The sequence below is a fragment of the Phascolarctos cinereus genome, unplaced genomic scaffold (genome assembly GCF_003287225.1).
Source record: "Phascolarctos cinereus isolate Bilbo 61053 unplaced genomic scaffold, phaCin_HiC Scaffold_2;HRSCAF=192, whole genome shotgun sequence".
Lineage (NCBI taxonomy): Eukaryota > Metazoa > Chordata > Mammalia > Diprotodontia > Phascolarctidae > Phascolarctos > Phascolarctos cinereus.
In genome coordinates, this window is record NW_027555625.1 from 273,221,489 (window position 1) to 273,242,042 (window position 20,554).

Here is a 20,554-nt window from a genome sequence, read left to right on the forward strand (position 1 = left end):
AGATAGAGACACAGGTGGACAGGGGAGAGGAATGGGGAGGGATGGAGAGCAGAAGAGCAATAGAGAAAGAGAGAGAGAGATGAAGAGATAAGACAGAGAGAGGAGAGAGCAGACAGACAGGATAGTGATCATCAGGACCTCACCAACCTCCTCTAGACTGCCGGCCAACACTCATAATAAAGGAAGAGACTTGATCTTCTTCACTGAGAGAAGCTAACTGTAGTGTGGGAAGGAGGCAGGTCAGAAGTCATTTGCCTTGGGAGGCTCAAGCAGGCAGGGCTCAAAGGTGTGGGAATCTCCTTCAAATTGCTGGTTATCTGGCACTCCACTAACAAACCTCAATTAACAACAACCAAGGATCATAAGAATCTTTGATTCCTCTGCCCTCTGGTCCCATTCTTCATCCTCTCCTCATTCAGTCAGATTCACAAAGTACTTGCTCTGACCATCAGTGAGTTTGGGATGACAGGCAGGGCAAAACCTCACTTTCTGGATAAAAAATCTTCTTGGTGGTATGCTCAGCCAGATATATACTGCTTTTTATCCCCAGATGCAGCCCTCATGCCCCGCAGCTCCCTAAAGTAAGTGGACATGTCATCTCACACAAGAGATTGGGTTCTTCTCCTACCTCTGCCATTAACTTGCTGTGTATCCATGAACATCTCATAACTTCTTCGAGACTCGATTTCCTCATTTGCAAAATGGGAAAAGTGATTATTTGCACTGCCTATATCCTAGGATACAAACTTTAAAGCATTATAAAAATAAAAGCTAGTGGGGGCAGCTAGATGGCGCAGTAGATAGAGCACTGGCCCTGAAGTCAGGAGGACCTGAGTTCAAATGCAGCCTCAGGCCAAAACGCTTCAAGCTAGCTCTGTGACCCTGGGCAAGTCACTTAACCCCAATTGCCTAAAAAAAAAAAAGCTAGCAGCACAAATTATGTCCAACTAAGTTTCACTAAAGTACACTTTTCTGTATTCTAAGTCTTTGACAAATGGTTGTGTACGTGTCCTAGTCACAAGCAACTAGGTTAACCAGAACATTCTATTTTCTAAAATATGCTAACTAACCAGAAGTTAAATTTTTTCATCTAAGTCTCTAAATATACCAATATGTGACTGAGACCCATTTCTCTGATGGGAAAGACCAAAGAAGAGCTGGGCTGCTTCACAAAGATCTAGAGCAAGACCAGATATAAGAGCCGGAAATCTCAGCCCCCAGGTCTTCCCTCAGGGAACAGGGGGCTCCTGAGATCCTCAGCTCCCTGTGCAAGTCAGAATGGGAAGAGAAGGATGGTGGCATAGGATAAAGAAATAAGGGATGGAAAGGTTGATGGGAAGAGACAGACAATTGTTTATTATGGGGGAAGAGGACGGAAAAAAGAAGCACAAAGCTATTAGAATATCAGAATTAAAGAGTGTTTGAATTTTAGAATCACAGACTTAAACAAGAAATCAGAGAATGTTAAGATTCTTAGAATCTCCAAGCTGGTAAAAATCTCAGGTCATCAAACTCTGCCTCCTATCCAATAAACGAATTCTTGTAACATTATCTTGCCTCTGGGGCAGCTAGGTGGCTCGGTGGATAGAGCCCTGGATTCAGGAGGACCTGAGTTCAAATGCGGCCTCAGACACATAACACTTACTAGCTGTGTGACCCTGGGCAAGTCACTTAACCCCACTGCCTAGCCAAAAAAAAACAACCCAAAAAAACCAAAACCAAAACAAACATTATCTTGGCTCTGCTTCCATAATCCAATGGTGGGGAATTCATTCAGGCTCCACAGTCTTCACAGTCTCTAAATGGATTGTCACCCAACTCCCTGGGGGGAAAGGATGGGTGACTTCTGCTCTGTGTTCTCTAAGCTTGGTGCTCCAGCCCAGCTTCACCCTCCACCCCTATTCCAGCAACTAGGTACATGTTTTGCAGGTAATACCAGCAGCCAGGGGGAGGGGGAAACCAAGGGGAGTAGGAAACACTTAACTACCATTGCTGGTTGCTGCACTCACAAGCCAACACACTCACTCTTTTACAGTCAGGCCATTACAGGGATAAATATAGACTCCGACTTAATGCTCTTGGCTGTGGATGATGATGGGGTGGGGTGGGGGGGATGCTCTTCCCCTACTCCCCTCTTTCCTCCACCCACTCAGTCAGACACATATCAAACTTGCTCCTCCTGTCAGTGATTTTGGGTGCAGGGGACAACCTCACTTTCTGGATATAGAAATCTCACTAGTGGTATTATTCAGAAAGTCAATGCGCATGCTTAGAATACTGGACCACCATCACACGAAAGGCGTAGTTAAAACAAACTTGCAGGGACATATTAGCAGACACTATGGGGCAATGGGGAACACACTGCAGCAGTTAGAAGATTTGAGTTCTACTACTGACTGGGATATTCATTCACCATGGGACATGGGGCAAGGAACTGCACCTCTCCCAATCTCAGGATGTCTCTCTTCCTCAACTTCCTCCCAGAGCTGTGGTTAGGCTCTAAGAGAAAGTGCACTCAAAAACGCTTTGGAGGAAAGCAAGCTGAAATGCGAGAGGTCACTGCTGCTGCCTGTTTTCAATGATCGAAGCTAATGGAATTGGGAGAGGTGTGGATGACATAAAAGGGCATTTAAGGTGCACAGGCAGATGGGGTTGGGGTGACATGGGGAGGATATTATGGGGAATCTACCCTGTTGACTCTTTTCCAGAAGGCAGAAAAAGAACAATAGCCTGGACTTAGCAGAGCACCTTACATACAGGAGGCACCCAATAAATGAAGATGATGTAACCAATTGTTTGGGACACTCTACCCTACCCCCAACTCTAGATATAAAAGACTGCCTAGAGACTGCCAGAAGTGAAATCTCCTTCCAATGTACCCCAAGGGCTCCACCACTTACAACACCTCCTTCCCATCTCCTCATCCATAGCAAAACAATCTGAGAGCGGGAGTGGGTGTAGGGGAACTAAGGCAGATGTCAAAGGCCTCCAAATTGCTTTAGCTGCCTAGTGAGTTACTCTCCCATAGCTGCCACCCTCCTATCCCTACTTCCATCCTTCCCCAGATCCTCTTCTTTTTCATTTCTCTTTTCTCAAAATTAACAATTAGCCCAGGCTACATTTCTCCCTCACCAGCCTCATTCTCAGGCCCTCTCCCACACAGCTGGAATGAGAAGAATTCTGAATCCTCCATAATAACAGAGACAGAAATTCCACTTAATATGCAAATACCAGCTTTCCCCTTTCCTCATTCCTAAAGTCCCTATCCTTTGGGCTCAGCTAACGGGTTACCTTACAGTGCTAGCCTCGGAATATCTCAAAATTCATTTTGATGTCTGCTGTCACATTATCCCCCAACCTCTGTCTCAGAGAAGACAAGACCCAGTTAGGTCTTTTATTAAAGGCTTCCAGGTGAAAGGGGAAACGTGACTTTGGGAGCAAGCACAAGGTTTAAAAAAATGAGGGTTAGCGCTCAGTTGTGTCCTATAAAATCAATACGTTGTGTCTTACAAAAGCAAGTCCATTGTCTGCAAAGACGAGTACTTTTGGGAGACAAAAGGACATATAATCCCTGACCCTGGGGACCTAAGAAGTAACTCAGGACAGAAAGATCCACATAATTAGACATGAAAATTAGACATAGAACAGAAGTGAAAATGAACTGATACAGTTCTCTGTATCAGCCAGATCTCTCAAAGCACTAAAAGAAAGTTAACTGGATGATAGAGAGGCAGGGAGGCACAATGGAAAGAACTGGGCACTGAACTTGGGAGTCATAACTACCACCCTCAAGCCCTTATACTGCTGCTTGACCAAGTCAAAGTCTTTTCATTGGATCACAAACTTAGGGTTAGTAAGGGTCAGTAACTCTCAAGCTCATCCAGCCTTTTTACATTTTAGCCATTTTACAGATGAGGAAACTGAGACCCAGAGAGGTCAAGCAACTTGGCTGACGTCCAACAGGTATTAAGTGGTAGAGATGGAATTCAAACACATTCCCTCTGATTCCAAACCCAGGCTCTTTTGGCTACACTTTGCTGCCTTCTGAGTCTTAGTTTTCTGTTTCTTAATCCGCAAATGAAATGCTCCAGAAAGCTTAAAGTACTATATAAATGTGAGGTATTATTAATCACTCAAACCTTCCAGGAGGAACTGCCTCAGAACAGAGGCTTGAAGTAAACAGAAGAGAGGGCTGCTCTCCAGCTAGGGAAAAGCTAGTAGTAGGAGTCCTGAAGGGGGGAGTGACCAAGTGACTTTCCTGTACTGTGTGGGGAGTCCAGGTCTAGATCTCTGCTTCTGGACTTTCATGTTGGCTTATTAGTCATCCATCTGGCTCCCAAACGACAGCCCAGCCCACCCCAATGAGCACTTTCAGTCTAGCAGTGTCTGACTGCACTCATAATACCAACCCAACAAATGTTTATAAAGAACTGACTGTGGGGCAGCTAGGTGGTGCGGTGGATAAAGCACCGGCCCTGAAGTCAGGAGTACCTGAGTTCAAATCCGGCCTCAGACCAAACACTTGACACTTACTAGCTGTGTGACCCTGGGCAAGTCACTTAACCCCAATTGCCTTAAAAAAAAAAGCTTACTAAGAACTGACTGTGAACAGAGCTCAGTGTCAAAAAAGAGACAATGTTTAGATAAGACACAGTTCCTGCCCTCATAAAATTTAGTTTAACATGAGGATGACTCTAACACCCACACAAAATATACACCAGATGTTGGAGAGGATGTGGGAAAATTGAGACGTTAATGCATTGTTGGTGAAGTTGTGAACTGATCCAACCATTCATTCTGTACAGCAATTTGGAACTATGCCCAAATGGCAATCAAACTGTCATACCTTTTGATCCAGCAATACTATTACCAGGTCTATATCCCAAAGAGATCATTAAAAAAGGGAAAAGGACCTACATGTACAAAAACAGTTATAGCAGTTCCTTTTTATGGTGGCAAAGAACTGGAAATTGAGGCGATGCCCATTAATTGGGGAATGGCTGCAAAAGTTGTGGTATATAAATAAATGAAATGGAATACTAAAGTGCTATACTAAATGATTAGGAGGTAGATTTCAGAAAAACCTGGAAAGACTTACACGAACTGATGCAAAATGAAGTAAGCAGAACCACAAGAACATTGTACACAGTAACAGCAATATTGCACAATGATCGACTGTGAATGATTTAACTCTTCTCTGCAATATAACAATCCAGGACAATTCCAAAGGACCAGATGGAAAATGCTGTCCACATCCAGAGAAAGAACTGATGGAGTTTGAATGCTGATCAAAGCATATTATTTTCACTTTCTTTAAATTTTTAATTTTTTCCCCTTTTGGTCTGTTTCTTCTTCCACAACAAAACTAATATAAAATATGTTTTACATGAGTGTGTGTGTGTGTGTGTGTGTGTGTGTGTGTATAAAACCTATATTAAATTGCTTACCATCTTAGAGAAGGAAAAGGTCAAGGAGGGAGGGAGAAAATTTGGAACTCAAAATATTTTAAAAATGAATGTTAAAAATGGTCTTTACATGTAATTGAAAAAATAAAAACTATTTAAAAAATAAAATATACGTTAGAAAGGTGCAAAAAAAATGCTACTTGCTGTCTAAGGAGAAGAATTGATAAACTTCAATTTATTCACAGAGTAGGAAGTTTAGAGGTAGACTTCCTGAAGGAGCCAGCATTTATGTTAAGCTTTAGAGGCTGGGGAGTTCAACAGATGAGGAGGGAAAGAGGGCATTCTAGGCAAGAGAACTGTGTGTGCAAAGGCTAGGAATCAGGAGATGCTAGGAAGAATATTCAGAGGACAGAGAGTCAAGTTTTGCTGGAACTTAAAGTCTTTCCAAGGAGATAATATGAGATAATATTAGAAAGGGCCTTAAGTGCTAGGCAAAAAAGTTTAAGCTTTACTTGGTAGGCAACAGGGAGTCACTGAAGATTTTTAAATATGTGGAAGATGGATTGAAGGCGGTAAAGTTGAAGCAGAAGGGGAAGGGAAGAAACATTTATATAATACCCACTATATGTCAGACAACTGTGTTAAGAACTTTATAAATATTATCTCATTCGATCTTCACCACAACCCTAGGAGGTAGGTGCAGTTATTATCACTATTTTACAATTGAGGAAACTGAGGCAAACAGAGGTCAAGTGACTTATTCACAGTCATATAGCTAGTAAATATGTGTGGCCACATTTGAACTCACATCTGTCTGACTCCAGGCCTAGAGCTCTATCCACTGGGGCCCACTTAGCTGCCCATAAGAAGACTATTAAAATTTACAAGTGGGTGGTCATAATAGCTTATTCCAATAGAACATAAGCTTCACGAGGCTAGGAACTGTTCTCTCTTTTTGTCTTTGTTTCCCCAGTGGCCAATCCAGGATCTGACACATAATAAGTGCTCCATAAATGCTTGCTGAATGAATGAAGGCAAAATAGAGAATCTTGGAGAAGTTCCAAGAGGCTCTTTCTGGGAACAAAAGTTTGTTTCTCTGGCTCCTTGGAAAACTGTGTCCAAATCAGTTTCCTACTTCAACCCCCAGAGGCTTTGCTGCCAAGAAAACCATCCAACCAGAGGAAAGAGGAGAAATTTCGTTCCCTATTAACACCAGATCCGCCTGAACCTGGTTATTCACCAGTTTCACTTAGGCTTTTAGTTTATTAAATTTAGGACCAAGGTGTGTTAATCTGGCGATCAGGGAAGCTGGTGATGATGGCGGATGGTTCAGGAGCAAGCTGCCAGCCAGAAGCCAAAGTTGTTTTCCCTGACAGCAACAATCCAAACATCCCAGGTTTCCATTAATAACCTGTTAGAATTTATTTACTTCAACCTTTTCTGAACCTGCTTGGGGCCATCATGAAGCTAGTGGACAGAACTACCCTCATTACGGAAGTCAAGAGTTTGGGAGTCAGGAGTTTTGGGTCTAAGCTCTACTACGTACTAGCTCTGTCATATGGTCACGTCACTGCCTCTCTCTCTCTAAGTTTCAGTCTCTTCTTCCATAGGCAGTTGTCATTAAATTGGCAAAGATGAATCTTTAAATGGAAGCATTCAGTATTTGGAAGAATTGTAAGAGACAGGCACACTAATGCACTGTTGGTGGAGCTGTGAACTGGCCCAGCCATTCATGGAAAACAAGCTGGAATTATTTGAGAAATCTTTAAACTATTTAGAGTTTTGAATCCATTGATCCTACTATTGGGCATATGCTTGAAATAAGTCAATTAACAGAAGTCAGAACGACCTACAGTCAAATCTGGCCTTAGGAACTTACTAGTTCTATGACCCAGAAATTTATGTAACCTCTGCCTCGGCTTCCTCAGTTGTAAAATGGAGATAATGGGGGCAGCTAGGTGGCACAGTAGATAGAGCTCGGGCCTTGGAGTCAGGAGGCCTCAGACACTTGACACTTACTAGCTGTGTGACCTTGGGCAAGTCACTTAACCCTGACTGCCTCCCCAAAAAAGCAAAAAAAAATTGGGATAATGATAGCACCTATCTCCCAAGTTGTTGTGAAGATCAAAGGAGATAATATTTGTGAAGTACTTAGCATAGTGTCTAGCACATAGCAGGGTACTTAATAAATGCTTATTTCCTTCCCTTAACAAATTGTTCAGAGTAGCCTTCTTCATGGTAGAAAAAAATACTAAAAAGCAACTGAACTCATATTAAGTTCAATGAATAATTTTAGACTTAGAGAATAGAGGACAAAACACACACATCCTTCATTTTGGTAGAGGTAGAAGACCATAGATGCAGAATATCACACAAATTGCCAGACTCGGTTATTTTGCTGGTGAGTCAGGCTTACCTGTTTTCTTTGTTACAAAGAGATGAAATATATCATGAAATAAGGGGTTTTTTTTAGTTTTTAAAAGGCATTTTTTAAATAAAAAATGAAATAAAATGAAGGGGATGGACTTAATCTGGGATCACAGATTTAGAACTGGAAGGGATCTTTGAGGCCATCTATCCCAACCTCCTTATTTCACAGATAAGGAACTGAAGCCAAAGGAAGTTAAGTGACCTAGCCAAGGTCACGTAGGTAGTAAAGAGTAGAGGCAAGATCTAAACCTTTAAGCTCTTATTCTAAATCCACGGTTCTTTCCATCAGTCCACACTGCCTTAGATGATCTCTAAGACACTTTTTGGCTCTAAATATCTATGACCTATGATTTGTTTCTAGCTTAATTCTGAAAGCTATCACAGCATAGTAAGAGGGCTGCCCTTGAAGTCAGTAAGAATTCAAGTTCAAGTCCAACTCCTGACAGATACTATCTATGTGACCATGACTAAGTTCCTTGACCTCTCACAATGTCTCCAGGCAACTATCTGAGACAATAAATTGCAGACAAATTGTTAATGTCAGTGAAGGAAAGTTCCAGACCAAAAATCCATCTCTTTAAGGAAATGAGTTGCTAGGTTTACTTCTTACTTTGGGAAGCAAGCCTACCCTTTTTTTCTGCCAGAAAACTTCCTCCTATAAGTTTCAAGAGAATGCCCTACCTAGTTCTAGTGATGATCATGTCCAAATTTCCCCTCTGACTACCCCCCAACCCCCAGGCCATTCCTGGTTTTAGACTTAGATCTCTACCTTGCTCAGCCAACTTCCTCCCTACCCCCAGGAGGCCTCTTCCTTTCTCTTGGTCCACCTTTCTGGACACAGTGGTTGTATACCATTCCCTCATACTATGCTCTCTCTTTCCTGGGTTTTTATGATATTGCCCATAGGTCCCTTCCTACAAGTTTGACCAATCCTTCTCAATTTGCTGGGTAGGATGGGTCATCCAGATCCTTCCTCCTCAGCATGGATATAACCCAGAGAGCAGTCCGACAGCTCTCCTTTTCTCTTTCTATACTGTCTTTCTCTCAGTGATATCCATGGGTTCAAGCATCATGTGAGAAGGGAAGGGAATAAGCATTTATATAGTGCCTACTGTGGGCTAGGCACTCGGCTAAAGTGCTTTTTACAAATATCTCATTTGTTCCTCACACCCCTGCAAGGTAGGCACTATTATAATCTCCATTTTATAACTGAGGAAACTAAGACAGAGGTTGTGACTTGTCTAGGGTCACACAGTTAATAAGTGACTGGGATAGATTTGAACTAACGTCTTCCCGACTTCAGGCCCAGTGCCCTGTCTGCTGTGTCATCAACTGCATAGTCTATGCAGACCATGTCTATAACTCCCGAATCTATATATCTATCTCTCATCTCTCTCCTGAATTCTACTTTCTCATCAAGCCTCAAACTGTGAGTTAGGTGGATGTCTACCCCAGGCATGTGAAGACTTCCTTTGACACGAGTGGATGAGAACATTTTGTTCCAGCAGCCATGAAGGTGGCTGAAGCAGGTGCTGTGGAGTGTTCCGAGCTTGGTTCGGGCATCCAAGATAACAAGGTCATCCACTGCATCCTGGGACACTGTCTTGACTTCCATCCTACCACTGGACTTTGATGACTCTAGAAGAGCAAGTGGGCTAATGACTTTGTGCAACTCTACTTCACTTAAATCTAATTCACACAAGTCAAGACACCACCTGTGATGTCACTGGTCCTCTTTGAAACTGAAGGACTGAACAACAACTCTCTCATCTCTAACTATCTGGATATCCCATGGGCATCTCTAATTCAACATATCCAAAAGAAAACTCATCATACTTTCCCCTAAGCCTTCCCTTTTTGCTAACTTCCCCATTTCCATTGAGAGTCCCATCATTCTCCCAGTCACCCAGGTTCAATATCTAGGAGTCACATTCCCAGACCTTCAATATCACTCACCCCACATTCCATCAGTTGCCAAGTCCCATTTATTCTGCTTCCACAGCATCTCTTGTACCTGCCCCCTTCTCTCCAGTCACACCATAACTGGTCTCATTCAGGCCCTCATCACCTCCCATCTGGACTTCTGCAAAAGTACTAGTCTCCCCGAAGCTGGCCTTCCATTTTCTACCTTCCATCTTCCTATTCACTATCTTCCATCCTCCACACAGCTGCCAGATTGATATTCTTTTTTTTTTTAAGGCAATTGGGGTTAAGTGACTTGCCCAGGGTCACACAGCTAATAAGTGTCAAGTGTTTGGTTTGAGGCTGGATTTGAACTAAGATCCTCTTGACTCCAGGGTTGGTGCTCTGTCCACTGTGCCACCTAGCTGCCCCTAGAGTGACACTCTTTTTTTTAATTAATTTATTTTGATTTATCAACAATCACTTCCATATGCTTTTGTTTAAAATTTTTCTCCCTTTCCTCCCCACCACCCTCCCCAAGATGGTGCACAATTTGATAGTCTATACATATACACTCCTATTAAACATATTTTCACATTAGTGATGTTGTAAGTAAAAATTAGAACCAATAGGAGGAACCACTAGAAAGAGGAAATAAAACTCAACAGAAGAGAAAAAAAATAGCAGTTCAACTTCCATAGTTCTTTCTTTGGATGTGGATAGCATTTTCCATCACGATGCCACTGGAGATGTCTAAGACCCTTGTATTGCTGAGAAGGGTTAAGTTTATCAATATGAGTCATCTTACAACATGGCTGTTATTGTGTACAGCGTTCTCTTGGTTCTGCTCACTTCACTCGGCATCAGTCCATACAAGTCTTCCCAGGTTTTTCTGAAGTCAACCTGTTCATCATTTCTTACAGCACAATAGTATTCCATTACATTCATATACTACAACTTACTCAGCCATTCCCCAGTTGATGGGCATCCTCTCAATTTCCAACTCTTTGCCACCACAAAAAGAGCTGCTATAAATATTTCTGTACATGTGGGTCCTTTTCCCATTTGTATGATTTCTTTGGGATATAGCCCTAGAAGTGCTATTGCTGGGTCAAAGGGTATGTACATTTTTATATCTCTTTGGGCAACAGTTCCAAATTGCTCTCCAAAATGGCTGGATCACTTCACAACTCCACCATTAGTGTTCTAATTTTCCCACATCTTCTCCAACATTTATCATTTTCCTGTTTTGTCATGTTGGCCAATTAGATTGGTACTCTTAAAGCACAGATCTGACCAGGTCAATCCCCTGGACTCATTAAATATCCATGGCTCTCTTGAGTGCTCTAAATTAAAATACAAACTCCTCTATTTGGCATTTAAAGGCTCACAATATGGTTCTAGCTTATCTTTCCAAACTAATCACTCATTATTTTCCCTCTCAAACTCCATTCCAATTAAACTGAATGACTTTCTATTCTGCACATGTGCAACTCCATCTATGTCTTCACAGGCTGACATTTATACCAAGAAAGTTCTCCTTCTTCACCTCTGCCTCCTAGAAGTACTCTACCTCCATCCAAAGCTCAGACTGAGCACCACCTCCCATGACAGGCCTTTCTCAATTCCCTTAGCAAAAATGACCTGTGTAATTTTGCACCTTGCTTGTATTTACCTTTCTCCTTCTTCATTTTTTTTTTGCTATTTTTTTGGCAAGGCAATCAGGTCAAGTGACTTGCCCAGGGTCACACAGCTACTAAGTGTCAAGTGTCTGAGACCGCATTTGAACTCAGGTCCTCCTGACTCTATCCACTGCGCCACCTAGCTGCCCTGTTATATTTATTTTGCTATGTATATGTTGTATCTTCCTAGTAGGTTATAAGCTCCTTTAGGACAACCACGATCTTGTTTTTGTCTTGTATCTCCAGCACTTAGCACAGTGTCTGATAACACTGTATGTGCTTAATAAAGGTGCATTGATTTGAAATGAATACACTCTTCCTCCTTCTCCATGGCTCAAGCAAGCTTGCATTCAAGATTCCAGGGGTAGATGCATCTGGGTTTAGTCTAAGGCAAAGAGGATATTTACAGGTTGTGGGAAATAAAAGAGTTAAGTTTCCACATAAGTAGACAACAAATTAGCACAGACAGGCTAACTTCTCTGTCCAGGGAGGGAGTGACCACACAATTCTAGGCGCATAACGTATGTTAAAGGTGGGGCGGGCGTATAAGGAAGATTGTGACCCTGAAGGATTAGGACCAATCCTGATCCAGAAGGGATGAGTTAGGCAATTACCAACTATAAAGCTTGCTCTGGCTTAAGTACTTGGCACACTCTTCCCTTCAAAGGAGGTGTGCCTGCTTCTCGGAGAGAATCGAAAGGACAAACTTCAACTTTTTTAATAAAAAGTCTTTGAGAGACACCAGTCTTTGGAAGTAAGTCTAGGGTCTTCTTTATAACACTGGTCAATTTCCAATTCCCTTCCCTTCTAACTAGTGCCAGTAGCAGTACTCCCTAGCACTCACCTACACTGGTCACATAGGGTCTTCACTTGCAGGATGTCCATCACTCAGGACATAGGCTTAACAGTCACAGAAAGCAGAAGGTAGTAGCTGAATGGTACATACATCTGACAAGCTTTTAAGAATAGAGCTGCCAGTTTCCTCCTACTGGTTAAAAACCCAGCCCTGTCCACTAGTGCCTGAGAATAAAGATTAAAGAGTTAAGACTGGCAAATGTGTTATTAAGCATGTTCTATTAAGCAGAACTGATGGGTATGACAGCTAACATTCATTCAGCACTTTACATGGAAGCAGCCGTCATAGTGGCTAGTGATGGACTAAAGACTCAGAAAGACCTGGGTTTGAGTCCTCCCTTAGATGCTTACTAGCCTTGTTGCCCTGGACAAATGTAGCCTCTTCCTGCCTCGGTTTCCTCATCTGCAAAATAAGGATAATAACAGAACCTACCTCATAGGGTTGCTGTGAGTCTCAAATGGGATAATATAAATAAGCTGCTTTGCAAACCTTAAAGTGTTAGATAAAATTTATCTCATTCAGTCTTCACACCAAGCCTGTGAGGTAGGTGCAATTATCCCCATTTTGCAGTTAGGTCTGAGAAAGATAAAATGGCTTGTCCAACCACTAAATGTCTGAGCTAGAATTTTAACTTGGGTCTTCCTGACTCCAAGCCTAGCATGGGGCACCCTGTGATGCTGCCTCCCACTACCCACACAAGGCCTCCAGAGGTTGAACCTTCCCCAGCTCTCCTTTCTCTTTATGCTCAGGCAGGCCTTAGTTCTGTGCCTGGCTCCCAAGGGAAAGATCAGCTTTCCCCTGGAACCACTGAAGTGTTTTCACCTTTAGTCAAAGAATCCCAGGATTTCTGATTTGGCTGGAATCTCAGGGGCCATTCCCTCGACCCTGTTCTTACCTAGGAATCCCTTCTGCAGAATCGTCAAGTGGCCACTCAGCCTTTGCCCAAAGCCCTCCCATGAAAAGGATCTCAGCAGCTTCCTCAGTTGTTCAATAGCCCTGATTATGAGGAAAATTGCGCTTATACCCATCCAAAACCTGCCTATCTTCAACTCACTGTTTCTAGTTCTATCCTCTGGGCCAAGTAGACGTAAGAGGCCTCAGACATGCTCCACTTGAGAACAGATTTTTCCCACTGAGCAAGCCTCCTGTGGTTAGAAGGAGGGGGCTGTTCCTAATGATGTAGATTATAATCCTCACAGTCAGCCTCCTATTCTCTTATTAGAGTATAAACTCCATGAGGTCAGGGACCAGGTCTTGCCTAGACTTTGTGTCTCCCCACTGTCTAGCACAATGCCCTGCACATAGTGGGCACTTAATGTTCATATTTGTTGCTGTTACAGCTTGGTGACTCAGTGGATAGAGTTCTGGACCTGGAGTTCAGAATTTAGGGAAGATCTAAATTCAAATCCAAACTAACTAATGGATGACTGTCTCAATTTGCTTATCTGTAAAATGTAAAATGGGAATAATAATAACACCTACCTCCCAGAGTTATTGTGAGGATAAAATATGATAATATTTGTAAAGTGTTTTGCAAACCTTAAAGCATTATGTAAATGCTAGCTATTATTGTATGGTAGGCTGAAAGACCTATCCCTAAGAGGAAGTCTTCCTGAGGGAATAATAACAAGGAAGACAGTTCACATACAAAGCATTAAAAGTATTTCCCCTAGAGTAACTAGCAAGTAACTATAGAATCAGCTCTTTTTTATGGATATGGAAACTGAGGGTCAACCAGGTAGAATGACTTGCCCACGGTTAATCCACTGGTAAATATTAGAGCTAAGAGCCACACCCGGGTCTCTTCTGACTCCAAATCCTGTGCTCTTGCCACTATGTAACACCAAGAAAAAGAATCTGAACCTGTGATTTCAGGGAGGAAAATCATGTTGGAGGAGTGGGTTCAAGCCTATGAAAGTAATGAGCAGCAGAGACCTCAGTCTGAGCTAATCCATACCACTCAACTCATTCACTCCCTGAAGTTATTTCTCCTTCCCAGGGAGCCAGTTAAGCCTAATGCTGATCACACAGAAGTGGCAAGCTGCAGCAGAGGAGGTAAAGGGTAGCTAGAGAAATAAGAAAGTGATATATGGAATCTAATCACAGCCTGGGCTGCAAGAAGGCTGTGTTGTGAGGCCCTCCCAGAAGCACGGGAAAGAGGGATCAGCAGAGGATAACAGATTGAAAGAAGAGCTATTCCAACCCCTTCATTTGGCAGAGAAGGAAACTGAGGCCCAGAGAGGTTAAATAACTTGTCCAAGGTTGCAAAGGTAATAAGTGGCAGAACTAGAATTTGACCCTGTATCACATGACCCTAGGTCAAATGCGGTTTCCTCTATGCCACATTGTCCCAATCCATTAAACCTGAGGGATTCTAGTCTTTCACCCCAGGGACACCTTCTCATTTGGGAGCTGGATCCTTAATTAGATGGGAGGACAGGCAGTCCCTGGCTGAGCAGCCTGGTTAGCAAGAGTGTCCTATGAGTTCGTGAATTTCAAGATGATGGTACCCTGAAGCCTCCTCAGCTTCTTCTCATCTTTCTCTCTCAAAGCTTAGGACGCAAAGAAGGGGCAATATCCAGGCCATCTAACCAGAGAAATGACCCATTTACTAGAGCAGGGGTGGGGAACCTGCAGCCTCAAGGTCACATGTGGCCCTCTAGGTCCTCAAGTGAATCTGATGGGGTTGGGATCTGGACCCCAGAAAGGAAAAACCCTAGACTCTCCCACAAGCCAAATCTCTGGCATTCTCCTAAGGCTATAATCCCATCAACCGGCCTTTCATAGTGGCTACACCCAATCTTCCAATTCTGTTACCCTTAATCTAGCCTAGCCCTCCATTGTTCTACCACCCCATGGCCTCCGGCCATTTCCCACCCTTAATCCTAGCTAGGCTCCATTCTCTCTCAGCCACATGCTCCAGGTCCCTGGAGTTCTGTTAGCTCACAGTCCCCGCAGTCCCCGCAGTTCCCCAATAAGCTTACAGATGCTCAGATTCCTTAAGAGTCTGGCTAATATAGCAGATCTTTAATAAACCTTATCTCTGGCTGAAAGAAGGCTTGGGTCAAATTCTTTCAGGCAGGACCCACATGTCATGATTTTGGGGTCCCAGCACCCCTAACCTCTAGAGCTCAACAGTACCATCAGCATCCAGAAGGGACCTTAGAGAGATCAGCCTATGTTATGGATGGGAAAATTGGGGTCCAGGTGGGGGAAGTACTTTGGCCAAGTTTATACAGAAGTTAATAGGTCTGCTGACTCTGAATCCAATCTTCTTTCAATTACATCATGAGGTTAAGGGTAGAATACTATACTAGGTACTTGGGGCAACAATAACACATTTATATAGCACTTTTAAGGTTGCCAAATGATCACCATTTTACAGATTAGGAAACAGGCTCACAGAGGTTAAATGACTGGCTAAAGGTCATACAATGACTTCAAGCACAGATGAGTTGGAATCTGCATGATAGGAAGAAGTATCCACATTGATGAGATCACTGAACCATTTGAATATTTGAGCCTATGGAAGACAAGATTCTTTTAATAATAGGGATAACTCTGACCCTCTCATTATTAATATCAAATGAGTTGTAAAACAGGGAGATATATGTTTGGCAAATGTATATGCCACTGTAATGGAAGACGTCTACCTGCAAGTTCAAATAGAAGAGATTTTCCATAGAAGATGAGGTTCTCCTAATACTCCCATATGAGGATGGCACTATGCCGATTGCATGAAGCCGACCCTGGACCATTACAGAGCCTCCTAAATGAGATCACTCAAAAGAATTTGGCATAAATAGCAGTATGGGGGGGGAAGTAGATAAAAAATGCTTATTTTCCAGACTACAATATGCAGTTGGACATACAATCTACAAAGCTGGTCTGTCAGATTTGGAAGGATCCCAGAGATGGACAATGAACTGGGCCCAGAATCGGACAAAAGCATGTGTGTTTGTCTTTGGGAAATTGTGCAGTGTCTTCAATGATTCCAAGTTTCTCCATAAAACAAAAGTCCATCTTTTTAACATCAATATTCTGGTGACGTCATAAAGCTGCAAGTCTCAGAATATCAGTCTCTTAAGACTAAATTGTGGGTTACCTAGAGGGCAATGGAGAGATGAATGTGGACATAAGTAGGCTGCATGTATTATCAGTGACTATTGATGACGGTAGGAAGGGGTAGGTATGTGTGTGTAAAAGAGATGAGTGCATACCCACATCAATTACTAAACTTTGTGGCTGGTTGGGGAGAATATCATTGGGATTCATGTCAGAACTGTCATAGCCTCAGAGGGGACATATGGAATGGATGCCAAGGACCACCACCATTCTCCTCTCAACCTGGCAAAATAAGATCTTAAAAAGAAGAAGGGAGTAAGATAGGGAAAATGGGTTAATACCAGTCTTAAGGCCGGTCTACTTGTTCCTACAGCCAAACAGCTATCTGGATTCTACAACTTGGGTACCCATGATTCTCTTCACAGCTACTTCTTGAGAATGTGGGCAACAAGAAGCCCCTAAGAAACACACCTAGAATGGAACTGGAGTGTAAAAGCCAGTCCTCTTCATTGTCTGTCCTCAATAAAGAAAGAAGATGTGATTCCAATTAAGTGTTCCACTTGTCCTGTTCATCCGGACAATGGCACAGTGCCAATCCCACACTCTATCACTGGAAAGCAGGAGCACCAGCATCAAGGCAGGAAGAATTGCTATAATAATAATAATTTTTTTTTACATATCTATTGCAAAACACTTTCTCCCATCCATTATAGTTTCATCCTCACATCACTCCAAGAGGCAAGGAGGACTAGGATTACTATCCCTTCTTGACACTAGAAGAAATTCCAATCTAAAGAAGTTGTGATTTGCCTAAAGGCACACAAGTAATTTACCAAGTCTCCCAACTTGGACCACAGGGCTTTTTCCACTGCACCACAGGGCTCCCGACTCACTGACAGATGGAATTTATTACCTTTATGGAAACTCAAAAGCCAGAAGACCCCAGGCCCCATTAGAAGTTCAGCCTCACGGCCAGAGCCAATAACCCATTCTCCCCAACTAGTTTTCTTCGAAGAAAACCGTCTGAGGCACCTCAGTCATGCCCCTTTTATCCATGCAACCTTTAGCACGAGCAAATAAGGACTTCTGATTTTTACTACCATCCACCCCAACTCAGTTCTCTCTATCCTACTTTATAATAGGCTTCTCTAAACAGAATTCGATATAAACACAGTATAAACGTATCAAATAAGCCTCGACTTTGACCAACAAGGCATTACAACCATACAAAGAGGGTCAATTTAAAAACTGCAGCTCCAGCATGGGATTTGGACTAGACGTCCCCTCCAGCTCTATATACCATTATCGTCTAACTTCTCAATAAGACTTCCTGCGACCAGTTAGTATCCAAACCTTGAGGGTACATGCAACCACAATACCTCCTTCCCTTTTCACAGGGGACTTACCAGCCATTATCAGATGGGAGGTAGAAATGAAGAGAATGGAGAGAGAACTTGTTTTGAGTTCTCTCCAGAAGATGCATCATATGAAAAGAGAGAAGGTAAGGGAAAAGGGGCCTCTACTGCCGTTCCTAGTTCTAAAATAAATGGGTGCCAGACAGCTTTTGGGGGGGGGGAAACAAGTTTGCAAACACATTGACTTCTGGGAAGACACCCAGCTCCACACCCCCTCTCTCAGTTCTGCCTCGTCCACCTGGGCTCCACCCATCCCGCCATCATGGGGCGGGGGGTGCGGATTAAGCAGACCAGGGAGTTCTGAACCCAGTTCAATACTGCTGAGGACTCCCGAGGGTTAAGGGGTGGAGAGAGTGGGAAGATGGAGAGAACTGCCAGGGTCTGGCATCTCAAAACAAACGGCGTGAAGGAAGACCCGTTCTTTTGTGCTAGTTTTTCTTCTCCCTAGATTTCCCTTTACACAGGTCAGGAATAGTCCTATGCCAAGTCCAACTCCGCTAGAGGTTCAGAATGAAGTCTGTGGTAGGAATGGGGCTTCAGAACGGCCGACTCGCTAGAGGGAACACCTCCCTAGCAGCCTCCTCCTCCCAAATCCCCTGGCTTGGGGGGAAACGGGGCGCCCTCCGGTGGCCGGGCCGGAGCGAGATCCCCAAACACATGAAGGATATATTCTCGGGTGGATGTGGGAACTAAGGTTCCATTCAAGTCACCGGGGACCTCCTGGACCTGGGTTCTTTCTTTTTCTGTGGACAGTCCCCACTCAAGCCAGGAGTTCCATTTCCCTAGCTCGCACCTTCAAGCTCGGACCTAGGGCTGGAGAGAGGGCGGATATCGGGCCCAAACTTCCAGTCCGCTCAGCTCAGTGCTGTCCCATCTAGCCTAGCTCTGTTCAGTCCCGTCCCGTCCCATACCATCCTGTCGTCCCTTTCCCTTAATCCCGAGGCAGGCCAGCCTGGACTTACCTCTCCTTGGCTCTGGGCTCCCAGCTACCCGCAGCAGACGCCGTAGGTCCAGAGTGCCGCCCCCGCCTCACCCAGCGATCACGGCAACCCCTAACCGATGCCTCTGGGGCATCCCCAAGGGGATCGCTCCCTCCGGGCCCGAGGAGCCCACGGGACGCCCGGCCACAGCTCTGGCCCGGGACAGGGCTCACGCTACAGCCCACATGACCGCTCAACCTCCTAGTTCCAGCCCCAGTTCTCCAGCTCCGGGTCCCGGTCCTCCTCTCCTGGGCCGGGCGGTGGCTCGGGCTCCTCCCACAGCTGGGGGAGGGGAGTCGGAGAGGAGGGAAGTAAGGAGGGAGAGGCGGAGCTCTTCCTGGAGGGGCGAGGGGGACTCTGCTGAGCTCCCAAACCCAGGCAGAAGCGAGGCCTCTGTCCCACACTGGTGTGAGCAGCTGGCACTCCGCTGGGGCTCCAAGCCTCCCACAGCTGGCACGGCTCTGGCCACGCCGAGCCTTCGAGGCAGGAATGCTCTACTTCCGAAGGTTCGCTGGCGGAGCTCCCGGGCGCGTTTGGTTCTGGAACGCTCCTCTTCACTGAAGGTTCGCGGCTGGAACTCTCGGAGCTTCTGCACGTTGATTCGCAATTCGGGCAACTCCAGCTGCGGGCGCTCCTGGCGGACCCAAAGCTGTGTGTCCACCCTTGGCTGCTGGCAAGCAGCGGGTTCTCCCGAGGTTGCTCTCGCAGTAGCTGGCGCCGCCGATCTCAAAGAACACACTGCTGCCAGTCTGTGACCAGACGCAACGAAACCGAGGGGTGGGGTGGGCCCAGCTCACGCAGCACCCCTGCCTGCAGGGGCGCCCCACAGTGAGGTAGATAGCAACTCTCCGTTACGCCCGATCTATTGTGTACAATTCAACCCAGCTCTAGGAACTGGCTTCACTCTGCACCCTAAGAAATTGCCTCCCAGCTGAGATCCCGAGAGAAACAGGAAAGACAGGGGCGTTGTTTGGGGCATATTATTATTGTAGCTGTTTTTACTAGGAAGGATTTCAGCATCTTCATGCAGCCAGAGGCTTGGAGGATGACACAGATTCCCCCCGTGTGGCGTGCTGCCCAAAGCCTCGTGGTTGGTAAAACCCGGTCAGAACAGCTGCCTGGGGCCTCTTTAATGTAACGGCAATTAGCTTCGTCTTTGGTAATTAAGTAAAGCAAGTCGAGGCGTCCCTCTGCTCAAGAACACCTATTCTTCCAAGAAGGAACAAAATCTTTTACAAAACTGTACACACTAAAAATCACACACAGGTGTGCAATTCACATATTCATACATACAAGCTTATATCCATGCCTGTACATGCACAAGATGTATATGTACAGGATTCTGCATATAGTATAGGCAAACTTCCATTAACTGGCCATTGGGATGGGAGGATGTTGCTGCTTTAATTTTCTGGGTAACAGTTAACCCCTAAACCCTTTCTTGTTTCTACCTTATTGTTGCACATCCTTCTAAAGTATGTTAGTCACTTTCCTACTTCGGTGGATTTTTCTTTGTTTAGAATCTAGCCCTACTCTCATTGTCCATCCTTATCTCCCACACTGGGTATAATCTTTTCCTTCCCCCCCCCATCTTCATTATCCTCATCATAGATTTTTTCATACTATTCTCTCCCCCATCCTCTGAAGCAATCTGAAGCTATCCATCCCTTAAGGCCCGACTCAAGTTCCAACTCTTCCTGAAGCCTTGCCCAGCTGCAAATATCTCTTTTAGAATCTCAAAAAACCTTAGTGATAATCTAGTCCACTTGCCTCTTGCTATACAGGAAACAAACTCAAATTATGATTCTTCAGTACCTGT

At 44.3% G+C, this 20,554-nt stretch overlaps 1 protein-coding gene across 1 annotated transcript in view; it reads right to left on the reverse strand.

Moving 5' to 3' along the window:
• Window positions 1–19,476, reverse strand: part of CPNE2 (copine 2) — a 93,621-nt gene extending 74,145 nt beyond the window's left edge. The window contains exon 1 of the mRNA XM_020965691.2: window positions 18,718–19,476. The gene's annotated coding sequence lies outside the window, so the exon portion shown is untranslated. The remainder of the gene's footprint in view (window positions 1–18,717) is intronic.
• Between the last annotated feature and the right edge of the window lie 1,078 nt (window positions 19,477–20,554).